Source organism: Haliotis rubra, unplaced genomic scaffold (assembly GCF_003918875.1).
Source record: "Haliotis rubra isolate DU_JTF1 unplaced genomic scaffold, ASM391887v1 Scf10, whole genome shotgun sequence".
Lineage (NCBI taxonomy): Eukaryota > Metazoa > Mollusca > Gastropoda > Lepetellida > Haliotidae > Haliotis > Haliotis rubra.
The window spans coordinates 712,638-720,876 of NW_025764892.1; the positions used below are offsets into that span (position 1 = coordinate 712,638).

At 44.1% G+C, this 8,239-nt stretch overlaps 1 long non-coding RNA gene across 1 annotated transcript; it reads left to right on the plus strand.

The window, feature by feature from the left end:
* The first annotated feature begins 3,096 nt into the window (after positions 1-3,096).
* Positions 3,097-6,347, plus strand: LOC124266196. Its single transcript, XR_006895682.1, has 3 exons — positions 3,097-3,175; positions 5,073-5,181; positions 6,078-6,347. It is a non-coding gene; the product is annotated as an uncharacterized LOC124266196 (long non-coding RNA).
* The last annotated feature ends 1,892 nt before the right edge of the window (positions 6,348-8,239 follow it).

An 8,239-nucleotide genomic window follows, 5' to 3' on the forward strand; every position in this document is an offset into this window, starting at 1 on the left:
AATGATTTATATGCAACTGAAACGGGAAAGAGCAAGTTGGGCTCTTCCTTATGACAGTTTAACATAAGGTCAGCGTATTCTGCCGTGGTTATTTCCCGTAATCAGAGTGAGTGAGGGACTTTAGATTTACGCCGCTTTTAGCAATATTCTGGCAATATCAAGGCGTAGGACACCATAAATAGGCTTCATACATTGTGCCCATGTGGGGAATCGAACCCGGCGAACGCTTTAACCACTAGGCTACTCAATCGCCCCTAACCCTTAATCAGACCAGAGACTGGTATCATGTATACATGAGGAAAATATTTATGACCTTGCACAAACAGAATCCACAGCAACCCGGGACCCGGTTGATTGTGTGAAGGTCACACAGCTGGCACGTGGTGAGTACGGTGTGTCTCGGCAACCTAACAGATTTGCCCAACTGCCGATGTTTACACAGTAAAGGGAAACGGAAAATGTTCATTTGTGTGAGTTTGAGGGTTGTGTTGTGTGTGAGAGAGTGAGTATGGTTTTACGCCGCTTTTTAGTAATAGGGCCTGTGAGTTTCGCGAGGCGCTTCTTCCGGTACTAAGCTGGTTACCGACTCCTTGGCGCGCCAATTTGCGATATGAGTCCAGTTTACTTCCGGTACCAGATTTACGGTGACAAGCGTATATCCAAACCATTTGTGGTTCCAAATTGCGCGACCGCCAAATATAACTTTACTAAACCAAGTGTACAACCATCTTTGGCTGTCACAGCTGTTGACAGTCGTAAAAGTTGGCTAATTTGGGGATGGTTAGATCGGAAATGTGTTATTCCTGCAAGGATTATCGGTTCCCTAGGCCTACTGTCAACTGACAACCATGAGACCACTGGAAAAGGTATGAAACGTTGTTTGTCACCGGAAGTACTAACGTCTCGAGAAGTGACGTGACCTACTTACGGGACCTACATTCCAGCAATATCACGGCTGGGGACATCGGAAATGGGCTACACACATAGTACTCATGGGAAGTCGAACCCAGATCTTCGGCGTGACGAGCTAACGCTTTAACCACTAGGCTACCCCTGTTGTGTTCTGAGAAAGATGGGGTAGGGTGATGTGGGGTTGTATGTTGTGAGACTGATGGGGTTGTGTGGTGTGAGTGTGGTTGTGTGTGTGTTTTCGTGTGAACAGAGTGGGACGTGTCGGTGTGCGTTGGGGTTGGGTGGTTTGAGGGTGGTGGTGCGTGCAGGGTTGGGTTGGGTTGGTGTGGTGTGGTGTGGTGTGGTGTAGTGTGTTGTGGTGTTGTGCTGTGGTGTGGTGTGGTGGGTGTGGTGGGTGTGGTGTGGCGTGGCGTGTGTGAGTGTCCGGCGGACCAGTATGGTGTGAGTGGGTCTGTGTGGTATGAAGTGAGTTTGGCTGGGAGGGCTGATGAGTGGGGCTGGGTGGTGGCTTGTGAGTGGGTCTCGATGGTGGAATGTGAGTGGGGCTGGGAGGGTTGATGTGAGTGGGACTGTGTGGTATGAAGTGAGTGGGGCTGGGTGGTGGGTTGTGAGTTGGGCTGAGTGGGTTGATGTGAGTGGGGCTGGATGGGTTGATGTGAGTGAGGTTCTGAAGGCCTGGGTGGTGGGATGGGGTGGGATGAGCTAGGTAAGGTAGGTTGGCGTAAATGGGATGGGTGGGAGCGGTGAGGGGAAGTGCGGGCGTTCTGGTGGGTTGGTCAGATCGGTTGGTTGTGAGTGGTGCTGGGTGGGTTGGTGTAAGTGGGGCTGGGTGGGTTGGTGTGAGTGGTGCTGGGTGGTGGGTTGTGAGTGGGGCTGGGTAGGTTGATGTGAGTGGAGCTGGGTGGTGGGTTGTGAGTGGTCCTGGGTGGGTTGGTGTGAGTGGGGCTGGTTGGTGGGTTGTGAGTGGTCCTGGGTTGGTTTGTGTGAGTGGGGCTGGGTGGGTTGATGTGAGTCGGGCTCGGTGGATGGATGTGAGTGGGACCGGGAGGGTTGATGTGAGTGGGGCTGGGTGGTGGGTCATGAGTGGTCCTGGGTTGGTTCGTGGGAGTGGGGCTGGGTAAGTGGAGTTCGTGTAAGTGGGTCTGGGTGGTGGGTTGTGAAGTGGTCCTGGGTTGGTTTGTGTGAGTGGGGCTGGGTGGGTTGATGTGAGTCGGGCTCGGTGGATGGATGTGAGTGGGACCGGGAGGGTTGATGTGAAGTGGGGAGCTGGGTGGTGGGTCATGAGTGGTCCTGGGTTGGTTCGTGGGATTGGGGCTGGGTAGGTTCGTGTAAGTGGGTCTGGGTGGTGGGTTGTGAGTGGTGTTGGGTGGGTTGATGTGAGTGAGGTTCTGAAGGCCTGGTGGTGGGATGGGGTGGGATAAGCTAGGTAGGGTAGGTTGGTGTAAATTGGTTGGGTGGGAGTGGTGTGGGGAAATGTGGGCGGTCTGGTTGGTTGGTCAGATCGGGATGGGGTGGGTTGAGTGAGGTTGATTGGAGTTGAGCGTAGTGAGTCAGTGAGTGAGCGAGTGAGTGCAATGAGTCCTCACAAACACTATATTTTATGTTTTTACATACAATGTTCAGCAATATATTTGAAGCCTTCGTTCGTACCTACTGTCTGCTGTGAATGCAGAACGCCTTTCAGAAAGTGGTCAACATCGGTTGTGTTTGGATGAGTGAGTGAGTTTGGTTTTACGGCGGGGGACACCAGAAATGGGCTTCACACACTCTACCCATGTGGGAATCGAACCCAGGTCTTCGGCGTGACGTGAGAACGCTTTAGCCACTAAGCTACCCCACCGCCCTGTTATGTTTGGGAATATATCGGGCGTGACACACAGTACAATAAATGTTGTATTGTGAAGCATTGTGAGTCGGGGGTCCTCTCAATTTTTAATCTCAATCTTTAATCCTCGCAGCGACACGACGGACAGTGGTGTGATACTGTTTGCTTGTGATATCATGGTTGTTGCGGCGGACATAACACTTACAGTACCCGGACCGGGAAGTTTTCAGCGCTTGTAGAAACTGAAACAACCGTCTATGATGTGTCAGCTTAACTCACGAAACATTCCTCCATACAGGCAGTTGGTAGTGATCATTTAAAATAACTGAAACCTTCCTTGTTTATCACATGCAGAGCAAATAACCCTTTGATATTTCATTTTTAAATAAGATGTCCAAGCTTCTTACCTACTCATGACAAACACATCAGATGCACTATGTAAGTGTGAAGTCTTTATTCGTTGTTAGTGTATACCTTCATCATGTGACGGAAATACGCTAGTAGTGTTAAATGCTTTGAACTAATATTCAGTGAGAAATAAGGGTTTGAAACATCAATACTACATTTAATTAAAACAATGATATGTTACAAAAGGTTAAAAGTACTCGGATATATATTGAATAATTTAAATGCATTTAAAGAAATGATTGTAGAAGTGATGCTGATATACAGAAAACACCTCATTGATGAGGTTAATAGGGTTGAACGTTTCGCAATATTCCGGTAGTAAAATTGCAGTGTGTGTTGGCTACTTGTACTGGTCCAGTAAAACAGTGCTAGCCACCTTAGATACCAAGTTACATTTTGTCATTGATATCCTATTAAGCTATTGACAATTGTCATGTCCTCTTAATGCCAGGCGGGGCGATGGGGTAGCCTGGTGGTTAAAGCGTTCGCTCGTCACACGGAAGACTCGGGTTCGATTCCCTACATAGGTTCAATGTGTGAAGCCCATTTCTGGTGTACATCGCCGTGATATTACCGGAATATTGCTAAAAACGACGTTAAATCATACCATGCTCACTCACTCACTCACTCACAGAGAGTTATGGATACCACCTATCAAACATGGCATACAGAAATCAGTAATTCCAAGTTCCTCTATGATTACTCACTTGACCATTTGATCCAGGCATTTTGTAAATGTCGAATATCCACAACACCTTCAAAGTCAACATAAGAATAACAAGGATACACCAATAACAGAATTCTTTTGTCCACACTGTCATGCTCGGGAAATTGAAAATGAAAACCATGGTTTAGTTTGTATGTCAGAAATACCAGCATGAATACTTCTCAAAGCTGCAAAATGTGGGTTCTATTCCCAACATGAGTACAATGTGTGAAGCCCATTTCTGGTGTCGTCCGCCGTGATATTGCTGGAATAATGCTAAAAGCGGCGTAAAACTATACTCACTCACTCACCCCAGCTATTTTTATGTCTAAAATCCGCCACGTAGTCACCCCATCTTCAAACTTAGACCAGCCTTTATACACCGATATTGACAACCGTTCATTTATTCAAATGAATTGTGAACTGTATCATATACCATTAGGCCCACATTAAAGCTGTCTGTCTGTCCTATTGACACCAATAACACTTTAGGGACAAAGATCGATTTACAAATTTACGTCCCTTTAGCGTACCAGGATCCGATGACGGTTGAATGGAATCCTACATGCGCATAGTTTACCATCACCATGCCTGTGTTCGTGGGATTCAGCTTTTATTTGTCGAAAGAGAGGCGACTAACGAAATCGGGTGGTCGGGCTAGCTGATATGGTTGATATATGTCATATTATCCCAATTGCGTATATCGATGCTCATAATGTTGATCACTGGATTGTCTGGTTAAGAAAATGTTACTTAATATTATTTACTGGCCGCCGCCATATAGCTTGAATATTGCTGAGTGCAGCATTTCACAACAAAAAGAACAACAAACAAATAACACAAAGTATCTAATAAAGTGTCCAGATCACAATAGGCGTTCAGATAGTCTGAAGGAGTAGAAGCCAAAAGACACGTCACTGGGTGTCACTGTATTGGAGATGAAATCATGTGCTCAATCAAAGATATTACATAGAAGCGACAACCCCCTTTCCACATTCATGAGAAATCTCTGCTAAAGCACAGTCGATTGTACAATTGTGACTATATCATGAGCATACATGTATATTTGTTTCAGCAGTATTACATCGGTACGATTCCGTTTGTGAACAAATCTAGTCTGGGCCAGACACTCCAGTGATTGTCACCATGCGATACGGTGACAGAGCATGTGTTTATGTATCGCTACGAAATGACTGACGTGTGCTTTTTGTAATTACTTAGATGGAAATACTGCAACGTCATCACCGCTCCTAACGTTCACAACATGGGCAATAACTGGTGCTTGTGCTGGTGCAGTTTCCCTGATCCTGATCATTACAGTCATCTGTGGGTAAGTCAACCAGCACTTTTCTGGTTATTTTCTCCAACTGTGGTAGTGTTATGTACGATCAACCTGAATTGTGAGGTTGTTACAGGCCGCGTTGCAATGAACATCATGGGGCACCAGAAATGGGCTTAACACAATGTACCCATGTGAGGATTCGAACCCGGATCTTCAGCGTGACGAGCGGACGCTTTAACCACTAGGCTACCCCACCGCCCCGATTATATTGATTAAGTGTACATACGAACCGTATTCTAGTCGTATTGAATATTGGTGTAGATTACATTGATTATGTGAACATTTTACTGTGATTAAGTGAACACACATACCCTTTTTAGCTCAAGGAAGAACCTGCTTGCATATATATCTTGTATCCATAGGCGGATCCAGAGGGAATGGGGTGCAGGGGTGCGCACCCGTCCCCATTTCTTTTTTTTGTCCTCAAAGTTTATTAAATGACCTTTGAAACTCGTGAAAACGGGTGAGAGTGAACCGTGTCCCCCCAAATTTCAGAAAAAGCTGTATCCGCCCCTGTGTATCTACAACTAATGAAAAGCATCTTAGACATTTATCCAACGTCCTGAAGTATGCTACATTTAAAACGAACACGTTTACAACAAACTGACGGCTATAACGAACTGTCACCGCTTACTGCCTACCTGCCTACTTTAGTCGAAATGCATTGGACGAACAATCGTCCTTTTTGAGTTGGTTATAAACGTAGTTTATTGTATCCGTAGATGTAATTAGTACATGACCTGTATTGTGGCAATGCATGTGCACACATATGCATGTACTGCATATAAATCAACTGTTGCTGAGGTAGCTTACCTTTGTACATGAATGATGTCATTCTTGTGTTCTTTTTCTTCTGATATAATATTCTCTATTGTATGTTTCAGAATATGCAAGTCAGCTAAAATATCCGTACTTTGCGGACATACCTATACACGTCCTCTACAAGCTGTTCAAGTAGAACCTATGGAAAATGAAGAAACTCGAATGTAGATACCACTGAATAACAAGGAACTTCATTATTCTACGCCGTGAAAATCTGTACAATCGACTCTTGCAGCTAAAGGTTGTGGAGTAGATACACGGTGCATATTTACAACATATTCTTTTAAACGTTGTACAGAAACGTAGTGTGAATAAACCAAGCCTGAATTATATCATGATGTGTTATGTCATTTAATGGGCATGGAAATGGCTCCTCTTTCAAAGGGAGGGGTGGTCCAGTCGTTTATAGTGCAGAGTTGCATGTGTTCGAATCCGGGGTGCCGTTGTACAAAGCGATCTTAGGGCTAAGGTAACACCCATACCTTAACATTAGGGGTGGGTATTGCAGAGAAATATTGCAATAACAGTGATTTTGATGTCCAAAGAAAGGTTGAAATAAATTTCTGTTTTGGACAATGATAAACCATTGAAAGTCACCATTTTTCAACTATTAAAACAAAAACAAGTGTTGTAGAGTGTTTAAACTTGTACAATAACCATTCCCATGATTTCCTAGTCTTTTAAAACATTTTCTGCTGATTTTCATTAGTGAAAACAAGTACAACGTGTCTTTGATATTGTGAAACACTGTTTAGGAACACCTAAAATTATCTTTGTTAACATTTTGCTTGCTTGCAGTAACATTTTTCTATTTTCTGTTTACATGGCAGCAATATCAATCGCCAAAACGCAGCAATATTCAAGCAATATTTGCATCCATTTCACATGTAGAATGATTCTATAGGGTATGAAGAGAGCCTAGAATACATGATATGATACACAAGTACGAGAAATATGTCACGATTAACAGCTGATGAGGGAGAAAGAGCCATTGGGATGGTGCAGATGGGGTCGACATACAATGCTGTTGCCAACGCCCTCGGATGCCACCATATCACGGTTATAAGACTTATTCAGGGCTTCAGACAGACAGACCGACAGACCGAGAAGTGGACGTCAACGCATCAGAACGCCAGCTGAAGATAGGTACCTCCGTCATTAAGGAAGGAGGGTAACGTTTCTTTGGCGTTTAGTGTATATTGCGATATGTATTGTAATATATTGCAAGAAGTATTATTAAACACAAAACTACGTATAATCGAGTTTAATGCTTGATTTATAAAGCATGGACGCAACAAAATCACTATGCTTGATTAAGCTTTATTAAAAACCTTTAATCATGACAAAATAAAAATGTAAATAATATTTGGCAATAAATGAAACATGGAAATATCCGAAGATTTCCGAGTGTTACGAAGTTTTCCGAATGAAAGTCAAAATATCGGTTTCGATCAGCGTATCGCACAACCGTATCATTTTCATGTCTGACCCGGTAAACACTGGTAAACCGGTTATATTGCGCAGCCCTACTTAACATAGACTTACGACTGCAAGCTAAAAGTTGATTTGTGCAATGACACCCTGGTTCACCATACTTGTCATCGTAAGTTTGATCAGAGTTTCGGAATCTTAGATCTCCATCACCTCGGATGACACAATACGCCGACACGTGTGATATCACTGATATGCGTTTGATGCCTCAAATCCACTCATTCATCCTTCAGATCTGGACAATTCGTATTTCCCAGAATGCTATGTTTGCCAACAACCGACGACAACCCAATCTGTTACTGAAGCCCGATGCATACTGCCTGATGCATGTCGCCTGTCCAGGGGCGGTGGGGTATTGCTGGAATGGTTAAAGCGTTAGCGTCAGGCCGACCCAGGTTCGATTCCCAAAATGGGTACAATGTGTGGATACTTTTCTGATGATAATGATATGAATGAGCCTGAAGTTCATTCACTCATTCTTTACACCCCGTGAGGACATCATGTAGAAATAAGCATGAAGTTCCTATGTACACCATAAATTGAGTATCTGTAACTGGAATCTGACGTTACTTAAAATTTGTCACAATCAGTAGGGCTTTGGCCTTGATCGCACCGACGTTGTATGAAACACGTGTAAAGTCAAGGTCACAACGATGATGAAGGTTATTTTTTTCCTGAGAATTTAAAACACCAATATATACATGTCATTGTATCAATCTTTCAGAAAAAACCC